Source organism: Moschus berezovskii, chromosome 2 (genome assembly GCF_049115385.1).
Source record: "Moschus berezovskii isolate FMDL1 chromosome 2, NW_MosBer_1.0, whole genome shotgun sequence".
Taxonomy (NCBI): domain Eukaryota; kingdom Metazoa; phylum Chordata; class Mammalia; order Artiodactyla; family Moschidae; genus Moschus; species Moschus berezovskii.
In genome coordinates this window covers 85397536-85422920 of record NC_142461.1, presented here as the reverse complement: position 1 = coordinate 85422920, position 25385 = coordinate 85397536, and the positions used below count along the sequence as shown (strand labels likewise).

General features: G+C 37.7%; 1 protein-coding gene across 6 annotated transcripts in view; it reads left to right on the top strand.

The window, feature by feature from the left end:
- The window catches only part of QTMAN (queuosine-tRNA mannosyltransferase), a 433783-nt gene that overhangs the window by 81186 nt on the left and 327212 nt on the right, over positions 1–25385 (top strand). For 2 of the 6 annotated variants that reach the window (XM_055398709.2, XM_055398710.2), the window contains exon 2: positions 7699–7762. The exons of 3 other annotated variants lie outside the window; for them this stretch is intronic. The gene's annotated coding sequence lies outside the window, so the exon portion shown is untranslated. Of the gene's footprint in view, positions 1–7698; positions 7763–13331; positions 13954–25385 lie in introns of those variants that run through there. One more of the 6 variants, XM_055398705.2, reaches the window with a different exon arrangement.

The window sequence follows — 25385 nt, the reverse complement described above, 5'->3', positions numbered from 1 at the left end:
CAAAGAGGTCAGTCATTGTTGACTGGATCAGTGAATGACTGAAATACTGTGCAGTGAACACAGATAGCCCATGGAAACACTATAGTAAAGCGTGGAGTATATGGAAAATTTTTTGTAATAGAAATGCCTTTTTTTATGTATACTTTTTTCCAGTATAATCCTTTTTTCCACTATAATCCTTTTTTCCTAGAATAAGTATCTGTGATTTGACTTTACGTTTTTACTCAGTGCGTCAAAAATATTCTGTGAGAAAAGATTTTATATCTTTATTATACTGAAGTGAAATTTTTCTTACTCTAAGTGAGGACTCATTGAACTTAGCTTTGTTTTCTACTTCTCGCTAACCCTTTGTTTCTCCCCCTGTTCTGGACAGACTTTTCATCCTGTTTCAAGATAAGTCGTACTTCCTCCTGATGTCACGCTGTGGTCTCTGAGCTCCAGTCTCATGAACTTCTGAGTTTCTTTTGTTCTTGACTCACCAGTTTAGAACTAAATTATATGTGTTTCTGTATTTTGCAAAGTGTGTATCTACATCTAGTAACTTAATTACTGTGACTTTTAAATTTTTAAAATATTAATCTTTTTCTTTCTGATTTATAGCAGTAGTCACACCATACATGCTAGTTAATCTCTAGCTTTGTAGTAGGAAAATAAATTTCCAGAGAAAGTGAGAAAGACAAATAGACAGAGACTGATATGGGAGAGGGAAAGAGAGAAGACAGGAGGGAGGAGGAAGGAAGGGAAGAAGGAGAAAGAGCAGGTCAGCATATTTTGTGAAATGGGGAAAGAGCAAGGATTTTTGAATTTGAAAAACCTGAGTTCAAATTCTGATTCTGCTTCCTTGCTTTGTAATGTTCAGTGGGTATAAATGATAGTAATATCTACCTGGTAGCTTGTTGTGTTAAATTAATTAATGTATGTAAAGTACTTGTTAGTGCATTCTCTGGAGAAGGCAATGGCAAGCCACTCCAGTACTCTTGCCTAGAAAATTCCATGGACAGAGGAGCCTGGTAGGCTGCAGTCCATGGGGTCACGAAGGGTCGGACACGACTGAGCAACTTCACTTTCACTTTTCACTTTCACACATTGGAGAGGAAATGGCAACCCACTCCAGTGTTCTTGCCTGGAGAATCCCAGGGACGGGGGAGCCTGGTGGGCTTCCGTCTATGGGGTCACACAGAGTCGGACACGACTGAAGTAACTTAGCAGCAGCAGCAGCAGTGCATTCTCTGGCACATAATATGTGCGTGGTCAGTTGCTCAGTCATGTCTGACTCTTTGTGACCCCATGGACTATAGCCCTCCAGGTTCCTCTCCGTGGGATCTCCCAGGCAAGAATCCTGGAGTGGGTTGCCACTTCTTCTTCCAGGAGATCTTCCCCACCTAGGGATGGAAACCATGATTCCCATGACTCCTGCATTGGCAGGTGGATTCTTTACCACTGAGCCACTGGGGAAGTGCTTACAAATCTTAGCTGATTGTATTATTATGCAGATGAGGAACGTGAGGTTTAGAGAGCTGAACAGTGGTCATTCAGTAAGCAAATTATGGAGAGTTGATTGAAACCCAGATTCTTCTTATTTTGAAGCTGTGTTTTTCAAGCATTAATGTATCTCAGAATTTCCTGAAGGGGTCATCAGAATATAGACTGCTGGTCCTACCCAGATTTCCTGGTTCAGTAGGTCTGGGTTGGGGCCTGGGTATTTGCGTTTCTAATAAGTTCTCAACTGCTGCTGCTGTTGCTCCCACTGCAGGTCCAGGGACCATACTTTGAGATCCAGTGTCCTTTATAGCTGCGTGTGTAAGAAATCACCCGGGACCTTCTAAAAATTATTGATGAAACCAAAATCTCCGATCATGTCGTTTAAGTATTACCTTTTTGTTTGTCTGTTTTTTTTTTAGCCCTCCAGGTGATTCTGTTGCGCAGCCAGCATAGACTCTGCAGGTTTTCATTAGACCTGGGTACCAAGCAGAGCACTGGCCTTGAACACATTCTGGGTGCTTGGTGAGGCAAGGCCACAGTAGTGTATTGTTTTTGTCCTGTGATGATTGAAAACAATTGCTCCAGCCTAGAATCCTTTTATTACTTTAACTCTTCTCATTATTTGTGTCTGTTGCTTGCATTTCTCCATCCAGTTACACGCTATGTTTTGAATACATTCATCAATCTGTATTTTTTGTTACTATTTGGTGGAAGGAATGATTTAACAACAGTTGACTTGAAGTACAAAGTAAATAAAGGAATGTATCTAATTAAAAAAATCACTTTAGGAACCTACTGGACTTTTTTTTTTTTTATTTCTAAAAAAGAATTTTATTAAAAAAGCACAAATGCAAAGAAATGAACAGAGGAAAATTTATGCGTCGAACCTGGACTGGTCACTTATGATAATATACATGCTACAATTCCATTCTCTCCAATCATTCCACCTTCACCCTCTCCCACAGAGTCCCAAAGACTGTTCTAAATGCCTATGTCTCTTTTGCAGTCTCTTATACAGGGTTCAGGTTACCATTTTTCTAAATTCCATATATATGCGTTAATATACGGTATTGATGTTCTTCTTTCTGGCTTACTTCACTCTGTATAATTGGCTCCAATTTCATCCACCTCATTAAAACTGATTCAAATGCATTCTTTTTGATGGCTGAGAAATACTCCATTGTGTATATGTACCAAAGCTTTCTTATCCATTCATCTGCAGATGGACATCTAGGTTGCTTCCATGTCCTGGCTATTATAAACAGTGCTGCAATGAACATTGGAGTACATGTGTCTCTTTCAATTCTGGTTTCCTCGGTGTGTATGCCCAGGAGTGCGATCGCTGGATCATATGGCAGTTCTATTTCCAGTTTTCTGAGGAATCTCCACACTGTTCTCCATAGTGGCTGTACTAGTTTGCATTCCCACCAACAGTGTAAGAGGGTTCCCTTCTCTCCACACCCTCTCCAGCACTTATTGCATGTAGACTTTTGGATAGCAGCCATTCTGACTGGTGTGAAATGGTATCTCATTGTGGTTTTGATTTGCATTTCTCTGATTATGAGGGATGTTGAGCATTTTTTCATGTGTTTATTAGCCATCTTTATGTCTTCTTTGGAGAAATGTCTGTTCAGTTCTTTGGCCCATTTTTTGATTGGGTCACTTAGTTTTCTGGAATTAAGCTGCAGGAGCTGCTTGTATAATTTGGAGATTAATCCTTTATCAGTTGCTTCATTTGCTATTATTGTCTCCCATTCTGAAGGTTGTCTTCTCACCTTGCTTAGAGTTTCCTTTGCTGTGCAGAAGCTTTTGATTTTAATTAGGTCCCATTTGTTTATTTTTGCTTTTATTTCCAGTATTCTGGGAGGTGGGTCTTGGAGGATCCTGCTGTGATTTATGTCGGAGAGTGTTCCTACTGGACTTTTAGAATTCTGAATTTGCTCTTTATGAGATGCTGTTGGAAACCTTATGTTTTTATTTTAGGGTACCCAGGTATTGGTTAGAACAGATTGTGATAGCTGGTACCCAGGAGTACATTAAAAAATGAAGCAGATTAATTGGTAGCTTTTCAGTCATTTCTTCTGTTACTTGGTTCGGTTGATAAATGTATACAAACCAAGGCATCCATTACTGGATAAGAACGGGCAAAATACCACATAATTTCTTTAACCTTGAAGCAATTAAATTATAAATCCCTATGCAAATGATGAAGGTTATCATTGTCTATACTCCTTTTTGATACCTACAGACTGTTAATTCTTCTCTGTCCTGCTGAGTCTTATTAAAACTTTTGACTGATGTACTTTTATTTAGAATTTACCAATTTAAAACACTTGCTTCACACTCTCACCTCTAATATAACTAGGCCATTAAACATAATAGTTTGCAAAGGGAAAAAGTCAATAGCTGTTTCTTTAAAAATATAATAAATTGAAATGAATTTTAAAACTCTGCTTAGAGGTGAGCAACTGCTATATACTACTAGGTCTTTTGATAGTTGATTTGTTCCTTTAGTATGCAAATTTTAGGTTTACAAAGATCTACAGCTTTTATTTAAGAAATATGCCTGGAGGCTAGATTGGTAAGCTTTGGGGAGATATCTAGTTTGGTGTGAAATAAATAGTTGTTAAAGGATTGCAAGAATTGGGTCCCAGAACATGAAGAGTAGAGCTGAGACAGATTGAAAAAAACTGTATTTTCATTTCATTTGGCTAAAAATACCACTAAATTAAAAATGAAGACTCTGAATGATGGCAACACAAAACAAATTCATGTGAATAAGCCTTTTTGGGGAGTAAATTTTGTGAAAAGTTCTGACTTGTTAGAAGTTTAAGGGAAAGGGTTTACTACATCCCTGACAGCTTTACAGCTTTGGGTGGAAGACTCTCTCTTGACCAAGGAGGAAGGAACAGGTCACTCTGCTGGCTAGTCAAGTCTACAGCATCACTTCTGGTCAGTGAGATGACAGATATCCTAGAATCTGCTCACAGTCAAAAGGACTCAGGGTTACTTTCTTAGATTGGATGCTGTAGGTTAAGCAAATAGTGTAAATAGATTTCTAGCTTTGGGGAAACTTTGCATCACTGATGTTTTGAAATCTCTGACATGTTTTTTTCTCAAACAACTTTAAAAAAAACTTACAAAATATATTTCTCTTTTGATAGCTTATAGAATCCTTTCTACTTTTTTAAAAAATGTGTCTGTCTTTTTAGATGTTTTTAAGCAACTAGGCTCTCAGAGATAGACTATTTGAATAGCATTATCTCCCAATTGAAAGGGCTTCTGTTTATGAATGTTTATTGTGTATCTCTGCTAGCGGACAGTGAGGTACAGAGAGCAGGGGTGATGATAGTGTGTGAAGGTGGAATGCTAGTAAAGTCCTAGGTCCTCCACCAGTCGGGATCATTCTATGCATGTCTTTACATATAAATAGATTTCCATACCTTTTCCTACTCAGTATTGTTTTATTTATTTTTGTTTTTGAACTTCAAGATTATTTCACAACTTTTGAATTATCACTGTGTTTACTGGGTACAGGCTTGCCTGGTGGCTCAGACGGTAAAGGGTCTGCCTGTAATGGGGGAGACCCAGGTTCAATCCCTGATCAAGAAGATCCCCTGGAGAAGGAAATGGCAACCCACTCCAGTATTCTTGCCTGGAAAATCCCATGGACGGAGTTGCCTGGTGGGCTACAGTCCATGGGGTCACAAAGGGTCAGACACAACTGAGTGACTTTCACATTACTGGGTTCAAATTGAAAAAGTATGATTTCATTAGGCCCAACACTCATATGCTTTATACGCATGTAACCAGTGTTGGGCTTTCCAGGTGGCTCAGTGGTAAAGAATTTGCCTGCCAGTCCAGGAGATACAAGAGACACAGGTTCGATCCCTCGGTTGGGAAGATCACCTGGAGTAGGAAATGGCAACCCACTCCAGTATTCTTGCCTGGAAAATTCCATAGGCAGAGGAGCCTGGAGGGCAGCAGCTCGTGGGGTTGCAGAGTTAGACGCCCCTGAGCCCCTAAGCACACAGCCAGTGTAATGTCTTTGTGCCGCCTTCTGAAGGATTTGAATAGACAGCGGTTCCTTATTAAGTATGAAGGGTATGGAGTACTCCATGTCCTCAGCCAGGTTTTCAGGAATGCTGTTCAGTACCTGTTCTCAGTTCTCTCTCTAAAGACTGAGCGTGTACCATGAAATCCTAACGAGGCTAGTGTGGATTTTGATGTTTGGAGATAATGAAGTTGTGATTCTTTGTCTTCCTGAACAGCTCTCCTGACCTCACCTCTGAAGTGAAGAGGTCTGACCAGCTGTCCTCACAGTCCCTTCCCTGCCTCAGTTCTCTAAGTCTTGAGGGTGGGAGTGAACATCTCTGTAATGTACTGGATAGATGCAGGCCATTTTCATGTGCCTCGGTCACATCATTTTGCTTTATATCATGTGTCACACATTGAAATGGTATTGCTGATAGATTTGTCTCCCATCATCCTTCCTCTCTGCTCCAAAATTAAACTCCAGCAGGGCAAGCTGTGCTTGTCTTACTCACTGATGAATTCCCAGCACCGAGCCATGCTGAGAGATGCTCAGGAGGTGAATGTCTAAACACACTACTTAAAATTTTTATTTTTTTAAACTTTTAATTGGAGGATAATCGATTTACAATATTGTGTTGTGGCTCAGGTCAACCATGAATATACATGTATCCTGTCCCACCTGCGCCTCCCTCCTACCCCTGCAGGTTGCCACCGAGTGCCGGACTCAGCTTCTCACCAGTTACCTGTTTTACACATGGTTAAACACACTTTTTCTTTTTTGAGAGACTTTATCACATAATTGTTACTTGAAATAATCCATCTTTAAAATAAATTTTTTTATGACTTTAACATATTATTTATTTATTCGTCTTGCAGCCTGTGGGCTCTTAGTTCCCTGACCAGGGATCGGACCCGCACCCACTTCAGTGGAAATGCTGAGTCTTAACCACAGGACCACCAGGGAAGTCCCTGTAATAAGCCAATTCTGAGTTTTTTTTTCCTCTTCCCTTGATATATGTCTTCTTGGCGTTTGTTCATTATTGTCGTCGTTTTGGTGAGACCTCAGCTCCGGATCCTGTCTTGGCAGTGAATGCTTTCCCATCTTGTTCACAGTTGATGTATGGAAAGTTCTCTGACCTGTTTGTTTGTTTGTTTGCTTTTTCTGGTGTAGGTTATTGTGACTCTGATTACTGTTTTGAACAATTCTTTTAGGAGATGTGTTTAGCTCCTCCTGTCATTTTTGTGCTAGGTAAGCTGTTGGGGAGCTCCTCTTTTTTGCTTGTCATGTAGGATTCTTTTGGGATGAGTTACAGTGTTAGTTCTGACCTTGTCAGTGTGTATATTCCTAAGGATTCTGATTTTAGTATATACAAAAGATGCAAGTCAGAATATCCACCCTTGGGTATATGGTGATATCATTGTCTTCACTGTGCATGGCAGACAGAGAACACAGGGCTGTGTGAGTTAACTAACAGTTTAAACTTGATGTTATGCTCTTCCAGAAATACAAAAGATGCAAGTCAGAATATCCACCCTTGGGTGTATGGTGATATCGTTGTCTTCACTGTGCATGGCAGACAGAGAACACAGGGCTGTGTGAGTTAAGTAACAGTTTAAACTTGATGTTATGCTCTTCCAGAAAGAAGTGTTCTTAAGGTGTTTACCCCAGATCTACAAGTGTCTGTAAACCTCCACCATTTCCCTGGGGTGGAACCCCCAAACCTGGATTGATTATCCATATGCATTCCAACCTGCCTTTGAGATTTTAGATTATACTCAGCAGAGGTTCTTGATGGTTTGGTTTTTTGGATTATAGACCTTTCTGCAAATCTCATGAACTGTTGACCTTCTCCCTAGAGAGAAATGCATTTACATAAACGCACACATTTTGCATATCTCATTTAGGAGTACATCGACTCCTGAAGGCTGTCCATGTACCAATCTAATTATTTTTGTTGTTGTTGTTATAATTAATTTGGGAAATCCTTGGAAAGACTGAAAAAAGCTCTTATTAATTAAGTCTCAGAATATTTTTCTTCTTAGAGGTTATTCCATCTTGGGTTGTCCAAGAATCAGACTACTAGATCATTCAAGTAAACTCTTGTCCAGGTAAGGATTCAGAATTCAGATTGGATTTAGTTTGAAGATACCAACTTTACCGTGTCTTTTGTGATATCACAGGTATCTCTGCATTAGCCAGGTTGGACAAATATAAAGAGAGACATCACTGTATCTGGATCATCAGGTAAGCAAACGGGATTTCATTTTTATTTCTCCACCAATGAAGTCCCCTGGCAGTATGTAGTCATTTCCTATTATCTACTATTTCCTTCAGTGTGGGTCAGTAAGATGATACATATTTCTAGGAAGAAAGAAGAATATCCTTTCTTAAGTTTTATCTTATCTCATCATTATTTCATATATTCACACTTCTATAGTAGATAAAAATCCCTTGCTCTTCTTTTTTATGTATATACTTTGGAGAGTTGTGGACAACTCTCATATTATTCCTTGGTTGTCAGCCAAGTTATGCACATTTAATTCCTTAATCTTTCTTTGTAATTCAGTCAACTTGGTTGCTTTTTCCAGATTTCTGCCCATTTTATCCTCATCATTAATAAACAGAAAACACAGGCTATATCGCCTGACTTCTGTACCTTTCATTCTTTTTGCTTCCTGGTTTTGTCTCACATTCCTTGCTGAAATAAAGCCAGCCAGACATGATTCTCTGGACCACTTTGGCAAGACATGAATGCTTTGCCTACAACTATCAGTGTCCCACGCAGTAATAGCATCAGCAGTGTATCTTAGAGGAAAGAAAGGAAATGCAAAAGGAGAACAGTGAGGAGCAAAATAATTTTTTTTTTATTATTATATGGCATACTTACTCTTGCCACCCAGAGCAAATCATTGTACCTGAAACCTTTGTCACAGGTTTTGCTGTCCCAAGGTGTTGTGCATGGGCACTAACTTACGTAAGAGAAGCATGTATATTGTTTGAAGTTTGACCTCTGTTCTCTCAGTTTCTTCTTCACATCCTCCCTCCCCCGTTGCCTTTCCCAACACTGATTTTGACTTGCTATCAGAATCTGTGGCCATGAACAAAACTGGGCAGGGGATCATTCTGTCAGAAATTAGATAGGCTCAGGTGGTAAATGCTCCATGCCTCCATGAGTAACATCTGAGGCAAGTGCTTTAGTTCTTGCTATTTCTGTAACAGCCGTTGGTCTTCTTTTAACAGCTGATTCAGTGGAGATGTGCAGGAGGAAGGGACTCACAGACCTTTGGTGCTATTCATCAATGCTGTATTAGTTTCACAACTTCTTTCCCCCCCTGATTGGCAGTGAGACACATACTGCTTCTAGATGATGCTGAGCTTAGTGTAAAAGATGCCAGCATGGGATCTGGGCTTGTCATAGTTGATTCTTTCTTTTCATTTGGTTTGTAGGAAATGGACCTCTACCCCTACTTATCTTGTGCATTAGAGAGAAAAAGGTCATACCTGTAGGAGCTAATGGCTTATTGGTATTTTCGGTCTCCAGATTTAGGTAGTAGATTTAGTTCAAGCTTGCAGCAGCACACACTTAGCTTTCTTATTTGTGTTAGCTTTGCTTCTAGTACAGAATTGAATAGGATAGAAAAGACGGTTTTCCTGTTTGTGTCTGTGGCAACTTTGTAGATGATTTGTGGTTTAATCTTTTAAACATTTTTGATCATTTATCACCTCTTTCCCTATAAAGACATAAAATGCTCAGATTCTAATGTTATAATCTTTTAGTCAGATTATTTAATTTTGGAGAACTCAAGGTCACAATAACAGCTGACACAGTTGCCTCTGAAGAGTGACCTAAAATTTTTAATACTTAAATTCGTTCTTTTTCTTGGTCAGATTTTATGGCCTTCCTTCATACCATCAGATTTTAGATAAGATTATGTGATGATGTATCAATCATGGACTTCTTGGTCTGTGGCCTCTTAAACAGGTAAATGTATGACTTGGACCCCTTTTAAGTCTGATTTCTTAAAATGTTAATCTCTCACATGGCTTTTAAACTGTCGACAATATTGTACTCACGCTAATTTCTTCAGGCAATTGATCCATTCTTCAGCATAACTTTTGTTTCCTGGGTCTTTTCAAGACCTGTCAAAGAAAACAAAATGCTAACCTGACTTTAAAGGGGCAAAAAAATTACCCCCCTCTGTCCTATATTATTCTTTGTTCTCTATGTGCATCAAAGTGACAATCCCACACTGTCTCAATTGAGGGAGTCTAGCGCAAAAATAAAAAACAGCCTGGCACTGTTCTAGGCTGGCAGCCAAAATGTTTTGTGTAGCTTGGTTCTGGCGGTGGTTTTCATAAGGCAGAGGGTGTGCCCTCCCAGCATCACTGAAGGAAGGCAAGCAGGCCTTAGTTTTTCCTCCTTATACCATTTATTTTCCCTCTTTCTTCACTTAAAACACCATCATGAAAAAAAAAGAAAGAAAAACCAACTTTAAAAAAAAATAGAGACATTCTCCTCACAACTTCCATGTTTACTTAATAGCATTGTTCCTTACAGAAGGTTGTGTTCAATTCGCCTTTGCCAGCTCTTCTAGAGATTTCCTTGCAGTCGCATTTTTGCCCCACTTTTCACAAAACCCTTTTGAATATTGCTAACTTGGGTCATGTTGACATCGTATATTTGATTGGTAGGAATATTGTCTTGCTTCACAACTAATTATTTGAATTGAAACTCTTGAGTAATATTTGCTTATATTATATAGATTTTTATTCCAGGCTATCTCTGTTGAGACCAAAAAACTTGCTATTGTTTTCTATTTTTGTCTAAAATTCAGAGTCAGTTCATATCTTTTATAGATAGAATACTCATTTTTGGGATGTTTGACAAATGTAGTTAGGTAAGCAAGTGAGCTTCCATTAAATACAAGGATGTGCATTAAAATTTTTTTCTTCTGAATTCAAAATGCAAGGTAAAATACAAAAGTGTTTTTAAGTTTCCAATTTTTTCGAAATTTAGTTAGTAACCTTCTATTACAAGCGATGTGAGAATGTAGCATTATGATTTTTAAGTAATGATTTGAAGAGGAGACTAGATTTCACTATGAACAACCATTCAATGAAATTTTCTAGAATGTTCCTCAAAATGTAAATGTTTTTTGTTGTATTAAGCAAAACAAATGATTCACTTTCAAGTGATCTATTTTAAAAATTAGTGTTTTTTCTTTTTTAAAATACATTCAGAGTAAGAATAGTTAAATAGGCCAGATGTGTTTTCTTAGGAAGAGATTGATATTTTGATTGACTTTTATTTTTTAAAATTGTCAATGATATCTGGCGATGAGAAAATTCTTTTGGGAGTAAAAACTTACGTAGATTTGTAAGTGTATGACAAATATGACTCAAAAGAAAGTAAACAGTGGTTTGTGTTTGAATGATTAATGTGAAACATTTTTATACATGCTGGAAAATATATCTATTATGGATACATTAAGATAAACATGTGCAATCTAAAGTTTTTTTTTTCCCCAGAGATTTTTTTAAGATAATTAAAGGATTTGTAAAACAGGTATATCAGAATTATGCTTTAAATAAACTCACCTGTTATTTTTTCTCATTCTCAAGACAGGTTCAGCAACATATTGGTTCATTACTATAACAAAACAAATACTCAAATTGATTTGTACATACAACGCACATGTATTAAATACTATGATTCTCAAGTCCCCCCTAATGCTGTGTTTTTTTTAAACTTGTAGTATGTAAGTGGCTTTTTCTGTAGAGCAGCTCGAATGAATCTGGGTGAGGTGCTTGTTAAGTTATATTAATTACATCTTTAGGTCAACATTTTAAGCCAAAGGATCATAAAGCTTTTAAGAAGGAATGCCAGTGAAACTGTTTTTTTCTCTTGGTCCAGTTATGTGCATAACTGTCTTGAGTCCTTTGTGTCAAAGTTTGATAATATTAGAATTAGAGGTTAAAGATAATACAGACAGAAACAGTTTCTTCCTGTGTGTTCACTTATGTTGAATGTTAATTTTGTATTGAATACTATTCATTGACTTCAAATACATTTTCTCCATTGGTATAATTTTTATTTTCAGTTAAGCCCTTTATCTGTTTTGTGGTAGGAATATATCTTTTGATGAATTAGAAACTGCAACATGAAAATTGTGCTATTTATTTGTTTATTCTAATTATACACAGGAATAATAGAAATATATCTAAGACCTATAATGTTTGAGCAGTGCTTTTGATAAATGTTACTGAGTTTTTCATTTTTATAAGTAATAAATTCTACAGTTTTGTTTAGATCAGGCTTCATATCAAGGCTGCTATATCTTTATGATTTGATATTATACAGTTTGCAGAAATTATGATATAGAAGCTTAGTCATTATATTTGTAGAAACATAGAAAAAATGTATTAATGGATGCCAGGAAAGTTGGATAAATACCAAATTTATTATTTTAATCATAATTTTATTATAGTACATACCACATTTATAATTAGAGCCAATATTTAATTTTATTTGAATTTCAATACAGATTTTAAAACTGACTTCTGGAAAGGGGCTGTTTGATATCAAATATTGGTAACATGTGATGACAAATAGTGATTTCTAAGTTTATGTGGTCAAAAATATGAATGATTTTCCTTTAAGCATATAGTACATAGTTCAGTGTAAAAGTCAATAGAGAGTATTACATGAAAGAGTTTATATTAATTCAGTTGTCTGATTCTCCCCTTAGTATTTGATACATTTTAATTCCCTCTCCCAACATCTTATATCATCATTCTGTAAAATACTTTCACAAGTCTTTCGTATGTTTTCTGTGGCATCTCACACTGCTCACTTTTTATCCATGGTACCATATGAACTCCCCCTTTCAGGTTTACACTGCATATTTTAAGCTGCTGATAGTATAAGTAGATTGCAAGGTAAAGTGACATTTAGCTTTTTGAGCTAGTTGTCTCATTTTTAGCATGAGAACAGGTTTGTTCCCCCCCCAACTCCCCGTTCTAAATCTTCTCATATTTCCCATTCAAGCAGTCTTGCTAACATGGAACAAAGAAATTCAGAGATTTGGCTACAGCAGCAAATGAAATGCATCAAAAAGTGGCTACTACAATACAATTTTATTAATGAATGATCTACATTGGTTCCAGCTGTGTCCATGTGATTAGGCCTTCACCAGGCAACAATGGGTATTTCCCTATTGCTTTTATTTGATTTCCAAGAATGTGTCATCTGTTACATCAGCCCCTGCCAATATACCCCCCCTGTAAAAGTTTTTTTTTTTCCTTCCAAATTTCTGAAGCATAAGTTGAATACTTGCACATATCCCTGCCGAAATATTGTTTCTAGTGAATAGTCGCCTAGGTTTATATGCCTGGTGTTGCATACCGAAATTTCAGGATATAAATTAAATGTTTATTAAGTTTATCAGTAAATTTTCAGAAGTGTGGTTGCCTGGTAATGCTAAAGATAGACTATTTTCACTTTTACGTTTCCATCTTAATATTTTATTACAGTGGTATAATGTGTTATAGAGGTGGACAAGCTTGCAGATTGAAATGGGGATTGTCCAGATTGTTCCCTTCCCTGGACCATATGGTATAGTTCTAAAAGCCTTTTGTACGCTGTCTGTTCAGCTTATTGTAAACTCAATCTTTAGTGCACCTAAAAAGATAACCAAATAAAAATGGGCCTGAGAAAAAGGACTTCCTATCATGTAAGGGCCCTAGAAATATTTGTTTTAAAGGAGATAACTGCTGATGGAATTGAAGTTGAGATGACATAAACAAAGGAGACTTATTCTCTGAATTTTCTTTTGAGGTCATAGGGATTGTAATAGATTGTCTTCGAGTGTTGATTTTAAAACCAAGGCATTTGTGTTATCTATGCTTATTATCCTTATTTCTCCCATTCTTGCTGTCTCATGAGAATGTGATTTTTAAATCTTTTTTATAGAGGAAGTCTCTACCTATGAACAATGCCAAGGAATATATAAGCCCCAGGTTTTATGAATTATAGGTGTTTTTTTGGGCTGATTTCACTGGGAATTTAGGGCTAGATTTTAGCCATTATCCATACTCACAGATAGTTGTAAAATTTCTAATTCTGTTTCCTTTTCCTCTGGCCCCTTTACCTATTATGATTCCTTAATTCTATTTTAGGAAAATAAGGTAAGAGATTGCTTATTCCATATGCTAAGACTTTTTCAAAGCTGGGAATGTGAGTGATTTCTCCTGACTCTCCTCCCGTTCCCGCCAGAGTAAGCTACTGTTAGAGAAGAGCATTAGACATTACCCATTGCTTCTTGGCACAGGAGATTTGAAGCTGAAATTCTCCCAAATGGGAGAGGAAAAAAAAAGAGAGAGAGCCTGTGAAGAACACGATTCTTACTCTGTCATTACCCTGAGCCACTGAAAAGGTAACTGAGGGGAACTCAAATGTTATTGGAATGTATAATTTTCCTCTGAATGGCCACAGTGAAATATATTTGAACACAAAAGGCAGAAAAAAGTATATGTGGCGTATGGAGTTGATGGTGGTTGAAATTAATGAATCTTTTAGCAATGTACAATTGAAACTATCCCAAGAACAGTACGCACTTAAAATATGTCCAGTTGAAACTTACATAGGGAGATAGATTACTATCTTAGGGAGGCTACTAGAGGTAGATGGGATAGTGCAGTGATATAATAATTCTAGTGATCAGTAAGTTGGATGAACAATACTTGTTGATACATGCTTTTATGCTTTTGGCTTTGCCACACAGTATCTGGAATCTTAGTTCCATGCTCAGGGATTGAACCTGTGCTCCCTACATTGGAAGCGTGAAATGTTAACCACTGGACTGCCAGGGAAATCTCTATATTTTTCAAGTTAAAAAATGTTCAAAAAACAGAGACAATGGTTTCAAGTTGGAGGGATCTTTCCTATTTTAAAATTTCTGTTAGTCTTGGGGTGTTAATTCATTATGAAGATACTTTTTAAAGATGCTCACAAAATTGAAAAACATAGTTTACACTTTCAAATAAGCTAGGTTCGTCTTGTTTTCTCTCTCCATTCTCATTGCTTGCCCCTTTCTTCAGCTGTTTATGTGTGTATATTACATACATGAGTGATCTATATCAGACTGTAAGAAATGTTATTTTATAGGTTTGGGGGATTGAAAGTTTCAGTTAGGAAAAGACATAAAAACTCTTGTAATGACTATGCAACAAATGAATATCCATGGAAGAGTTCGAACATATTTATTTAAGTAATCTGGGTTATAGAAGATTGTAGTAAAACTGTGTACATGCAAATTCAAAATTGTTTTTATTCTAGCTAGAAAGGGCTAGATCACAGCCTTCTGGCTCAAGCAAGGAGTCATAGATAGTCCAACTTGAACATCTCTTTGTTGTGGCTTCCTTTTAATGGTAAAAATGCCTCTGGCTCCAAGTAGCAGAAAATCTTACTGACTGTGACTTAAGTGAGTAAGGATTTTATTTGTCTCGTGTTATAAGAAGTCTGGAGGCAGTTAGTTCACAAGTAACTGATGCTGTCAAGGGTCTAGGTAACATCATCCTGTTCCATCATGCTTGGTGCAAAATGCTTGCTTCTTATTCCACAGATGACATTTGTACCTATAGAAATTGTGTTTACTTTGAAGCAGGAAGAAAAGTAAAGGGAGCCCAGAAACCAAGTTTTCATGGAGAGCTTTCTCTTTTTCTTCAGAAACAGATGCTTGCTCATGGGGACTTCTGCCTATATCTCAGGGATGAAAAGTGTGTGACATAACTACCTCTTAGTTCAATTCAGTTGCTTAGTTGTGTCCTACTGTCCTACTGTGTCCTACTCAGTTGTGTCTTTTGCGACCCCATGGACTGCAGCACGCCAGTCTTCCCTGTCCATCACCAACTCCTGGAGTTTAACCACCTCTGCTGCTGCTGCTAAATTATTTCAGTCGTGTCCGACTCTGTGCGACCGCATAGACAGCAGCCCACCTGGCTCCGCCATCCCTGGGATTCTCCAGGCAAGAACACTGGGGTGGATTGCCATTTCCTTCTCCAATGCATGAAAGTGAAAAGTGAAAGTGAAGTAGCTCAGTATTGCCCAACCCTTTGTGACCCCATGGACTGCACAGCCCATCAGGCTCCTAGGTCCATGGGATTTTCCGTGCAAGAGTACTGGAGTGGGGTGCCATTGCTTTCTCCGTAACCACCTCTAGAATGAGATAAAAGGTATTTTAGGAGGCGCTGCTGCTGCTGCTGCTAAGTCACTTCAGTCGTGTCTGACTCTGTGTGACCCCACAGATGGAAGCCCACCAGGCTCCCCCGTCCCTGGGATTCTCCAGGCAAGAACACTGGAGTGGGTTGCCATTTCCTTCTCCAATGTGTGAAAAGTGAAAGTGAAGTCGCTCAGTTGTGTCCGACCCTTAGCGACCCCACGGACTGCAGCCTACCAGGCTCCTCCATCCATGGGATTTTCTAGGCAAGAGTACTGGAGTGGCTTGCCATTGCCTTCTCCATTAGGAGGCGCAGATGAAGAAAATGGACTTGTGGCTACAGTGGAGGGAGGAGAGGATGGGACAAATTGAGAGAGTAGCATTGACATATATACATTACCATGTGTAAAATAGATAGCTAGTGGGAAGCTGCTGTATAGCACAGGGAGCTCAGCCTGATGCTCTGTGAAGACCTAGAGGGGTGGAATGTAGGGGTGGTTGGGAGGGAGGCTTAGTAAGGAGGGGATATACTTATGGCTGATTCACATTGTTTTATGGCAGAAAGCAACACAAGTTGTAAAGCAATTATCTTTTAATTGCCTGTGTGTTCAGTTGCTAAGTCATGTCTGACTCTCTGCGACCTCATGGACTATAGCCTGTCAGGCTCCTCTGTCCATGGGATTATCCAGGCAAGAATATTGCAGTGGGTGCCATTTCGTCTTCCAGGGGATCTTCCCAACCCAGGGATCAAACCAGTGTTTCCTGCTTCTTCTGCATTGGGAGTCAGATTCTTTACCACGGAGCTACCTGGAAAGTCAACCTATCTTTAATTAAAAACAAATAAATAAAAAAAAGATTTAAAAGGAGAGGATCACATAAATTCCTACCATGCCGTGGAGTTCAGGAGGCCACTAGGTGCCTTTATAGAAATATAGTGCAGTTCTTTGTTTAACCCCTTCATGGATCACAGCCTTGTGGTGAAGGGGCTTGTGTAACTCAGTGAAGCTATGAGCCATGCCATGCAAGGCTACCCAAGATGGACGGGTCTTAGTGAAGAGTTCTGACAAAACGTGGTCCACTGGAGGAGGAAATGGCAACCCACTCCAGTATTCTTACATGAGAACACCATGGACAATATGAACAGGCAAAAAGATATGACACCAGAAGATGAACCCCACCTCCACCCCCACCCCTCCAAGTCGGAAGGTGTCCAGTATGCTACTGGGGAAGAGTTGAAGGCAATTACTAATAGCTCCAGAAAGAATGAAGTTACTGGGCCAAAGCAGAAATGACGCTCAGTTGTAGATGTGTCTGGTGGTGAAAGTAAAGTCCAGTGCTTTAAAGAACAATATTGCATGGGAACCTGCAATGTTAGGTCCATGAATCAAGGTAAATTGGAGATGGTCAAGTAGGAGATGGAAAGAGTGAATATCTACATCTTAGGAATCAGTGAACTAAAGTGGACTCAAACGGGCGAATTTAATTCGGATGCCCATTATATCTACTAATGTGGGCAAGAATTTAAAAAAGGTATTTTAGCTTTTGAGCCTTTATTTTGGAGGAAGGCAAGGAGAAGGAGACTTTGAATGAATGTCTGGTGACCCATCCTAAAGTTATCTGACATACTTCCTTAGTTCTTTTGTATAGTTAGTTGCTTGGACCTTTGAACTTTCTGAGTACTTGGTGTAGAAAGCAACTTAAGGTTTGTTTCCATTTGACATTCAGTACAGTGCGTTTTGATATTGTGATGTTATGTTTCTGTGACTGAGAGCAGGAACTCTAATTAGGTCATCTTGGTGTCCCTACCCCTAGCATAGTGCCTAGATAGACCCTCAGTAAAACACTTGTTGAATGAATGAATTTTAAGAAATATATTACATTTGTTAATATTGGTATATATCATTTATACATGTAAAGGGTGCAGTCATGTTTTTAATTTGTGAGGGGTTGTGGGCTCAGTTTTATACAGTTGTTCATTATGGCTAAGGGGACCTCAATGTAAAGATGTCAAAGTTGTTTTGAATAGAAGATACTCAGTTACAAGGCTTATAGAAAAATCCTCAGAATAATTTAGTACCAGTACTTTCATTGGATCGAGTTATTCCATGGGTAAATAAAAAGATATAATTTCTTTTTAACTCGATGCATGGATCATTGTTTAAACAAGGATATGTTCAGTTTTTGAAGAAATAAGCAATTCGAGTTTATTAGAAAGGCAAATAAGTCATTTGATTATTTACGTTATTGATGTTGGTTTATAGAAAGGAGCTATTAGATCCTTGGAGGCCTTGTTGCTAAGAGCCCACTAAATCAGATTTTATACTAGATGGCGTTTTGGGTATATTCTTTCAATTCTTAAGAGTGATAGTATCATATTTTTCCAGTACACATGCAAATGGTTACATACAATAGTAAAACATGTCTAAAGAAACCCTACGAAGTCATCTTTATATCTGCTTGCTTTGCTCTAAACTATCTTAGAAGAAACCTGGCTACCTCTTTTTTTTTTCCCGAGATCTACAGAAGAAATGGCTCAGAGTATATCTTGGTAGCGTGAGTCCGTGCCTCACAATTCTTCCTATGTCTAACCTAAATCCTTTTTGTTGTACTTTCATTCTGTTTCTTTTACTTTGACCTCAGAGGACAAAACAAACAAGTATCCACTCATCTCCCACACAACATCCCCTAGATAGCACTGTTTTAATAAATTCCTCCCTCTTTATTCATGATGGCAGGGTTGTTGTTACCTTAATTATTAAAACAACCTGTGCATGGATAGAACTTATCTCAGAGTAGGGAATGGATTCAAGTATCTGGAACTCAAATTTTCTATCTGAGCAGTTTACAGTCACTGAAAAGAAAGGAAGCTCTTTTAACATTCAGAAGCAGTCCTGGGAGAGAATGCCTACATAATCACAATTTAGGCAAGATCATTTTCTAGATTTGGATTTGAAATTTGGGTATCCATAGTCTTTGGGTCCTTAAGATGCTGTTTTGGTCATACTTCAGGAAGTAATAATTTATAAGCCAACACTTTGGACTTAAAATTACTCCTTGTACACCCATGGCTGATTCATGTGAATGTATGGCAAAAACCACCACAATATTGTAAAGTAATTAGCCTCTAATTAAAATAAATAAAAAAAAATACTCCTTGTAAAAGTTCAGCCTGTCTCCATATTTTCACCTTCGTATTCTCAGCAACTAATAGAGTTTCTGGCCTAAAGTAGGTGCTTAGTAAGAACTTGTTAAATGAATTGTTTGAGTATTCCTTGGTAATGCTTCCTAATATAGGTCGCTTTACACTTTTCATTTCCCCATTCTTCTTTAATTTTATGCTGCCCAGTAACCACTCATTTATTTTTTGTTGTCTTTATGTTCTCGTTCAATGATATTTACAATGATTTAGAGCTTATTTGAATAACTGGACAACTCACTTTATGTTGCTGCTATAATTTTCAATTTAGGAATACCTCTTTATTCCCCTTCACCTTTTGTGAAGGCTTCTTATAGTCTTTTGATGAAAATTTGAAACACATTTATTGAAATGCCATGTGTGCAAAGTACTTTGCTGGGATTTTCATAGATAAAAACATGGATTGTACACAAACTCTGTTGCCACAGAAACAAAATCTGGTTGGGAAGACACACACATATACTCTATAGTATGAGTAAGATTGTGGTAAATGCTGTTATTAGGGTGCAAGTGAAGTTGGTGTTACTACAAAGGAAGGAGTAATTACTTCTGATGGGATGAATTTGCTCAGGTACTCAGTTGTGTACGTCTCTTTCTGACCCTATGGATTTTTTGTAGCCTGCCAGGGTCTTCTGTCCATGGGATTTTCCCAGCAAGAATATGGGTAAGCAATTGACTTAAACGTTCATGGATGAGATGGGGTTTCAATGGAGTCTTGAGCTATATTTATTTAGGAATTTGACAGGTACTAAAAGTGAAAGGATTCCCAAGAGAAGAAACAGCACTAGTTGTGCATGATGCTGGGAATGTATGTGGAATGTTTGAAAAAATGGCAGGGAGTCTGTTGTGAAGTAACAGTGTCTGTGACAGTTATAGGAACTGAGGCTAGAAAGGAACTCAGTGGTAAAGAATCTGCCTGCCAGTGCTGGAGACACAGGAGACGTGGCTTGGATCCTTAGGTCAGAAAGATCCTCTAGAGTAGGAAATGGCAACTCACTCCAGCATTCTTGCCTGGAAAATTCTATGGACAGAGGAGCCTGGTGGGCTACAGTCTGTGAGGTTACAGAGAGTAGGATACGACTTAGCGACTGAGCACGCATGCACGCACACACTTGTTTCTTGTTAAGTAGTTTTCTTTCTCAGGTACAAACAGTCATTGGTTTTTGAGTAGAGGATGGACATTAAAATATCCGTAAGTTTCAGAGGAAGAAGAAAGAAGACTGATTAAATGTAGTTGAGTTTGAAGATGATGAACAAGGCTAAGGGCAGAAGGAACTGGGAGGGGAGGGCCTGATACCAGAGGCCTGGGGTGAGTCAGCTAAAAGTCCTACAGATTTTTGATTTGTTCAGATTTGTTCAGCATTGTCCTGGCTCCCAATGTGGCTGCTTTCCAATTTTGAGCCTTCTTTCTGCTTATGTCATTTTGGAAGACTGTGAAACAGTCTTCCTTGTATCTGGGAACCTAAGTATTTTAGTCTGAATTCTTGAAGAAAGCAAAAAGAGAAAAGAGTTGAACAGTTGCTGAATGAACCAAGAGTACACATTTCTTGAGCTTGTCTTTGTTACTGGGATCTTGGCCCACTGTACCTTCTGACCCCTTGGTTCATCTTCTTGAAGTAGTGCTTGGTATTGGTCCCTCTTTGAGACCTAGTTCAACTGGTTTATAACATTTTTCAGTCTGTATTGTAATTAATATTTGAATCATTTTAATATCACCAAACACTTAGCATAATTTTTAGAATGTTATCATTCAGTAAATGCTTATTGTTGTCACACAGACCTTCCTGCTGTCTTCACATGGTGAGCATATTCCATATCAGGCTCTAACTGTGCTTGCTGCCTGGAAGACAGAGCCCCTTCCACATCTTCAGAGTCCCTTCCCTCTCTTCTGGTTTCTGTCTAGATGTCATCTCACCGTCAGTGAAATGTCCTCTGACGACTCCATACAAAGTCCTATCCTTCCCCAGCCCCTGTCCTCAGCAGCCCTTATTCTCTATTACCTTGTGTAATTTTTCTTTATAGTACTTGCTACCATCTGATATACATTTACTTCATGATTATCTTTTTATTCCAATTAAAAAGAAATTTCTTACAATAACAGGAACATTTGTTTTGTTGTGCAGTTTGTCCCCAGGTACCCAGAACAGCAGTGGGCACGTGGTAGGCCCAATGGATATTTGCTGAATGAATGAATGTTAAAAAAACAAACAAACAAACTGTAAAGGAAAATAAACATTCATCTGAAGGTTTGTTTATTGGTTTGTGCAAGCAGTGATTTTGTTATAAATTTTATGATATCAAATCATTAACATTGCTCTCAGAAAAATAAAAGCAGATTCTATTTTCTATAGGTTGTGCCTGTGAAATCTAATTATGGATTAGTATTTGTTTTAAAAATATTTGAATGCCAAGCATATCCAGTTAGAAAACACTTTTATTATCCATGCCAGCTTAATTTTTAAGGCAGTGAAATGGAAGACTATCATTTCAGCAAGTAACTTATTTTCATTTGTGAAAATGGAATATTTTGAATATTCTAATTGATTTTTGAGGATAGTTTTACAAGAAAATAATCCTTGTGTCTGTACTTTTTCATTTGCCTTTAAAAGAGAAGGAAACTAGAAATAATCATGGAGATTATTTGTTCAGAAAGGTATGTGCTTATGTGTGACTTTGGATAAATGTCTGGAAGAAAATCAATCAGTCCCAAAGTGAAAGGTCAACCTTGGGATACTAAAAACTTTAAAAAGATCTGACTAAAAAAAAAATATTGCATATGTATATTTAAAGTTTGCAAAGTGATTTAGACTTTTTATCATGAGCTAAGGCTTCTCTTTTACTGTATTTTACTGCAAGTTCACTTGGACATTTTTCCAGAAATCTGAAGTTTGTAATTTGGCAGTAAAAAAGTTGGGTATCAAATCAATATTATTATATGGCTTTCAGTGTCCTAAGAATTCCCTTTTGGAAACCCATAAAAACTCATTTTTTCTCACTATAAACTTTATCTGTCACTTTTCTATAAGGTCAGAGTATTAATGTTGGAGGTGATCTGCTCTGGGACAGAGAGTCAACAAAGTGGTAATAAAGTTAAAAAATGCCACATGGCACTTTCTTTGGATTAGGATTTATATTTCATATAAAGTTCATGCTCATTTTAAAATATGGAAAATTATATATTGATAAGTATTTCCTAGTGTCTCTCTAAAAATAGATGGAATGACAAACTTGCCTCCAATTTTTCATTTACATGTTTCATGTTTTTATTAGTGTTTTTATCTTTTCTGGAGACTAAATTTTAATTACTTGTATTCTTTTAGTGATAGATTGTTTTCTTTCTAGATTTGGAGGTTAAGTTTTTCAGTATGGTCTTGTGCTGTGCTTACTCATATCCAACTCTTTGCAATCCCAGGGACTGTAGCCCACTAGTCTCCTCTGTCCATGAGAATTTTCCAGGCAGGAATTCTGGAGTGGGTTGCCATGCCCTCTTCAGGGGATCTTTCCAAACCAGGGATCAAACCAAGGTCTCCTGCATTGCAGGCAAGATTCTTTATCAGCTGAGCTACAAGGGAGGCCCAAGTTTTTAAGTGTAGATATTTCAAAAGTTAAATACTATGAAATGGTTATATTGGAAAACAATTCCAGGAATAATGCAGTTATTTCTTTTTACTTGAAAATGAAACATGACATTTCAATTGTAAAAAGTACTAGAACTTGGAAGCTTTATTTAAAAATATTTATTTACTAAGGCTAAGTTGCCATTGAGTTCGGTTCAGTCGCTCAGTCATGGCTGACTCTTTGCAATCCCATGGACTGCAGCACGCCAGGCCTCCCCGTCCATCACCAACTCCCACATTTTACTCAAACTCATGTCCATTGAGTCGGTGATGCCATCCAACCATCTCTTCCTCTGTCGTCCCCTTCTCCTCCTGCCTTCAGTCTTTCCCAACATCAGGGTCTTTTCCAATGAGTCAGTTTTTTTGTATCAGGTGGCCAAAATATTGGAGTTTCAGCTTCAGCATCAGTCCTTCCAATGAACTTTCAGGGCTGATTTCCTTTAGGATGGACTGGCTGGATCTCCTTGCTGTCCAAGAGACTCTCAAGAATCTTCTCCAACATCACAGTTCAAATGCATCAATTCTTCGGTGCTCAGTTTTCTTTATAGTTCACCTCTCACATCCAGACATGACTACTGGAAAAACCGTAGCCCTGACTAGATAGACCTTTGTTGGCAAAGAAATGTCTCTGCTTTTTAATATGCTGTCTAGGTTGGTCATAACTTTTCTTCCAAGGAACAAGTTTCTTTTAATTTCATGGCTGCAGTCATAATCTGCAGGGATTTTGGAGCCCATGACGATAAAGTCTGTCACTGTTTCCACTGTTTCCCTATCTATTTGCCATGAAGTGATGGTACCAGATGCCATGATCTTAGTTTCCTGAATGGTGAGTTTTAAGCCAGCTTTTTCACTCTCCTCTTTCATTTTCATCAAGAGGCTCTTTAGTTCCTCTTTGCTTTCTGCCATAAGGGTGGTGCATATCTGAGGTTATTGATATTACTTCTGGCAATCTTGATTCCAACGTGTGCATCATCCAGTCCAGCATATCTTATGATGTACTCTGCATATGAGTTAAATAATCAGGGTGACAATATACAGCCTTGATGTACTCCTTTCCCTATTTGGAACCCTTCTGTAGTTCCATGTCTAGTTCTAACTGTTGCTTCCTGACCTGCATACAGATTTCTCAAGAGACAGGCCATTGAGTTAATGTTTATTTATTTATTTATGTTTAAAATAACAGTTTTGAGATATGATTCACATGTCATAAAATTCAAGTTTTCAATCAAATTAATATTTATTGAGTATCCATTCTCCTATTGCCTGTATCTAAATATAGGAAATATCTGAGTGGTTATGAGAGGGAACAGTCTTTTAAGATAGTGTCTCTTGAAGTTGGATGGCCAATCAGTCTCTTTTTTTAAACGTGTATCACATATGGATGATTATGCAGTACATTTCTCTGCTTTCTTAGTACAGACACTTTGGAAATTGTGTGAAACTAGAAGTTCTTTTCAATTTTATTCACCTTAATTTAATATTTCCTCTCATTTTAAGACCCATACCTAAATATTTAAGGCTCAAGTTAATTTTGACATTTTGCTTGAACTTGATTTAAAACTTTTAGCTCATGCTATACCTACCCATGTTCCTATTCAAAACCATAAGTACCAAAATAGTATTTTAGTTCCTAACATACTGTCAAAATATACTTCTAGCCTTCTATATATAGTAAATAAAGATCTTATTTAATAATTCAAGTACATTTTAAATTAATTATTGTATTTCAAGCATTAGACAAGCAGTATTTGAAAGATCAAATTATAGTGTTTGTGACCAACCCTAACTCCATTAGTTTAACCCTTGATGATAGTTTTTAATGTTTCTCTATAGAAAAAGTAGTTAAAATAATTTGAAGACCATTTGCAATCTCATGGAGTGGAGTAAGTCTTTAGAAATTGGTAAGTAGTATGTCATAGGGGCTTCCCAGGTGGTGCTAATGGTAAAGAACCTGCCTGTTAATGCAAGAGATACAAGTAGACGTGGGTTCGATCCCTGGGTCAGGAAGATCCCCTGGAGAAGGGAATGGCAACCCACTCCAGTACTCTTGCCTGGAGAATCCCAAGGACAGGGGAGCCTGTTGGGCTATGGTCCATAGGGTCACAAAGAGTCGGACACCACTGAAGTGACTTAGCACATGTCATTTCAAAGAATTTGGCCTCCTTCCCTAAAGTTAAGAAAAATTTATAGCTTCTGCAAGTTGAAACAAATTCAATGAGGGTAACTTGAAGAATAAAATGAAACACAAAGAGAAAAACAAAATCACTCGTAATTCTACCATAAATGATTATTTATGCCTACATGTGTGCATGTATGCATCTTCATGCTCATCTACGTCATTTCATCATATATTTTTGTATATTCGTTTCATACAGTCATAGAATAGTTGAGACATTTTCCCATTCCAATAAGCAGTTTTTTGTTTTTTTGATCACACCACAGAGCATAATCTTAGTTCCTTGACCGGGGATCGAACCTGCACACCTGCAGTGGGAGTGTGGGGTCCTAACCATTGGCCTGCCAAGAATTCGCAGTAAACAGTTTCTATTATGATTTTTGATCATTAATCATTTGATCATCAGAGATACCCCCCTCTTTTTTTTTGATATTTTGATTGCTTTCAATTTTGGGCAAAGACTTTAATTAAAATATTCTTGATGAGTTGAACAGTTAATTCTTATAAGAAGTTTTGAATTAAAAGATATGCATAGTTTTAAAGCCATTCGTATTATGTTCTAGTGTGAAAGGACATTTTAATCCTTCCAAGCAAATTTAGCATTATGCATTAGTTGGTGCATTATGCACCAACTTTCAGGACTTGAGAAGTGTCCTTTTAA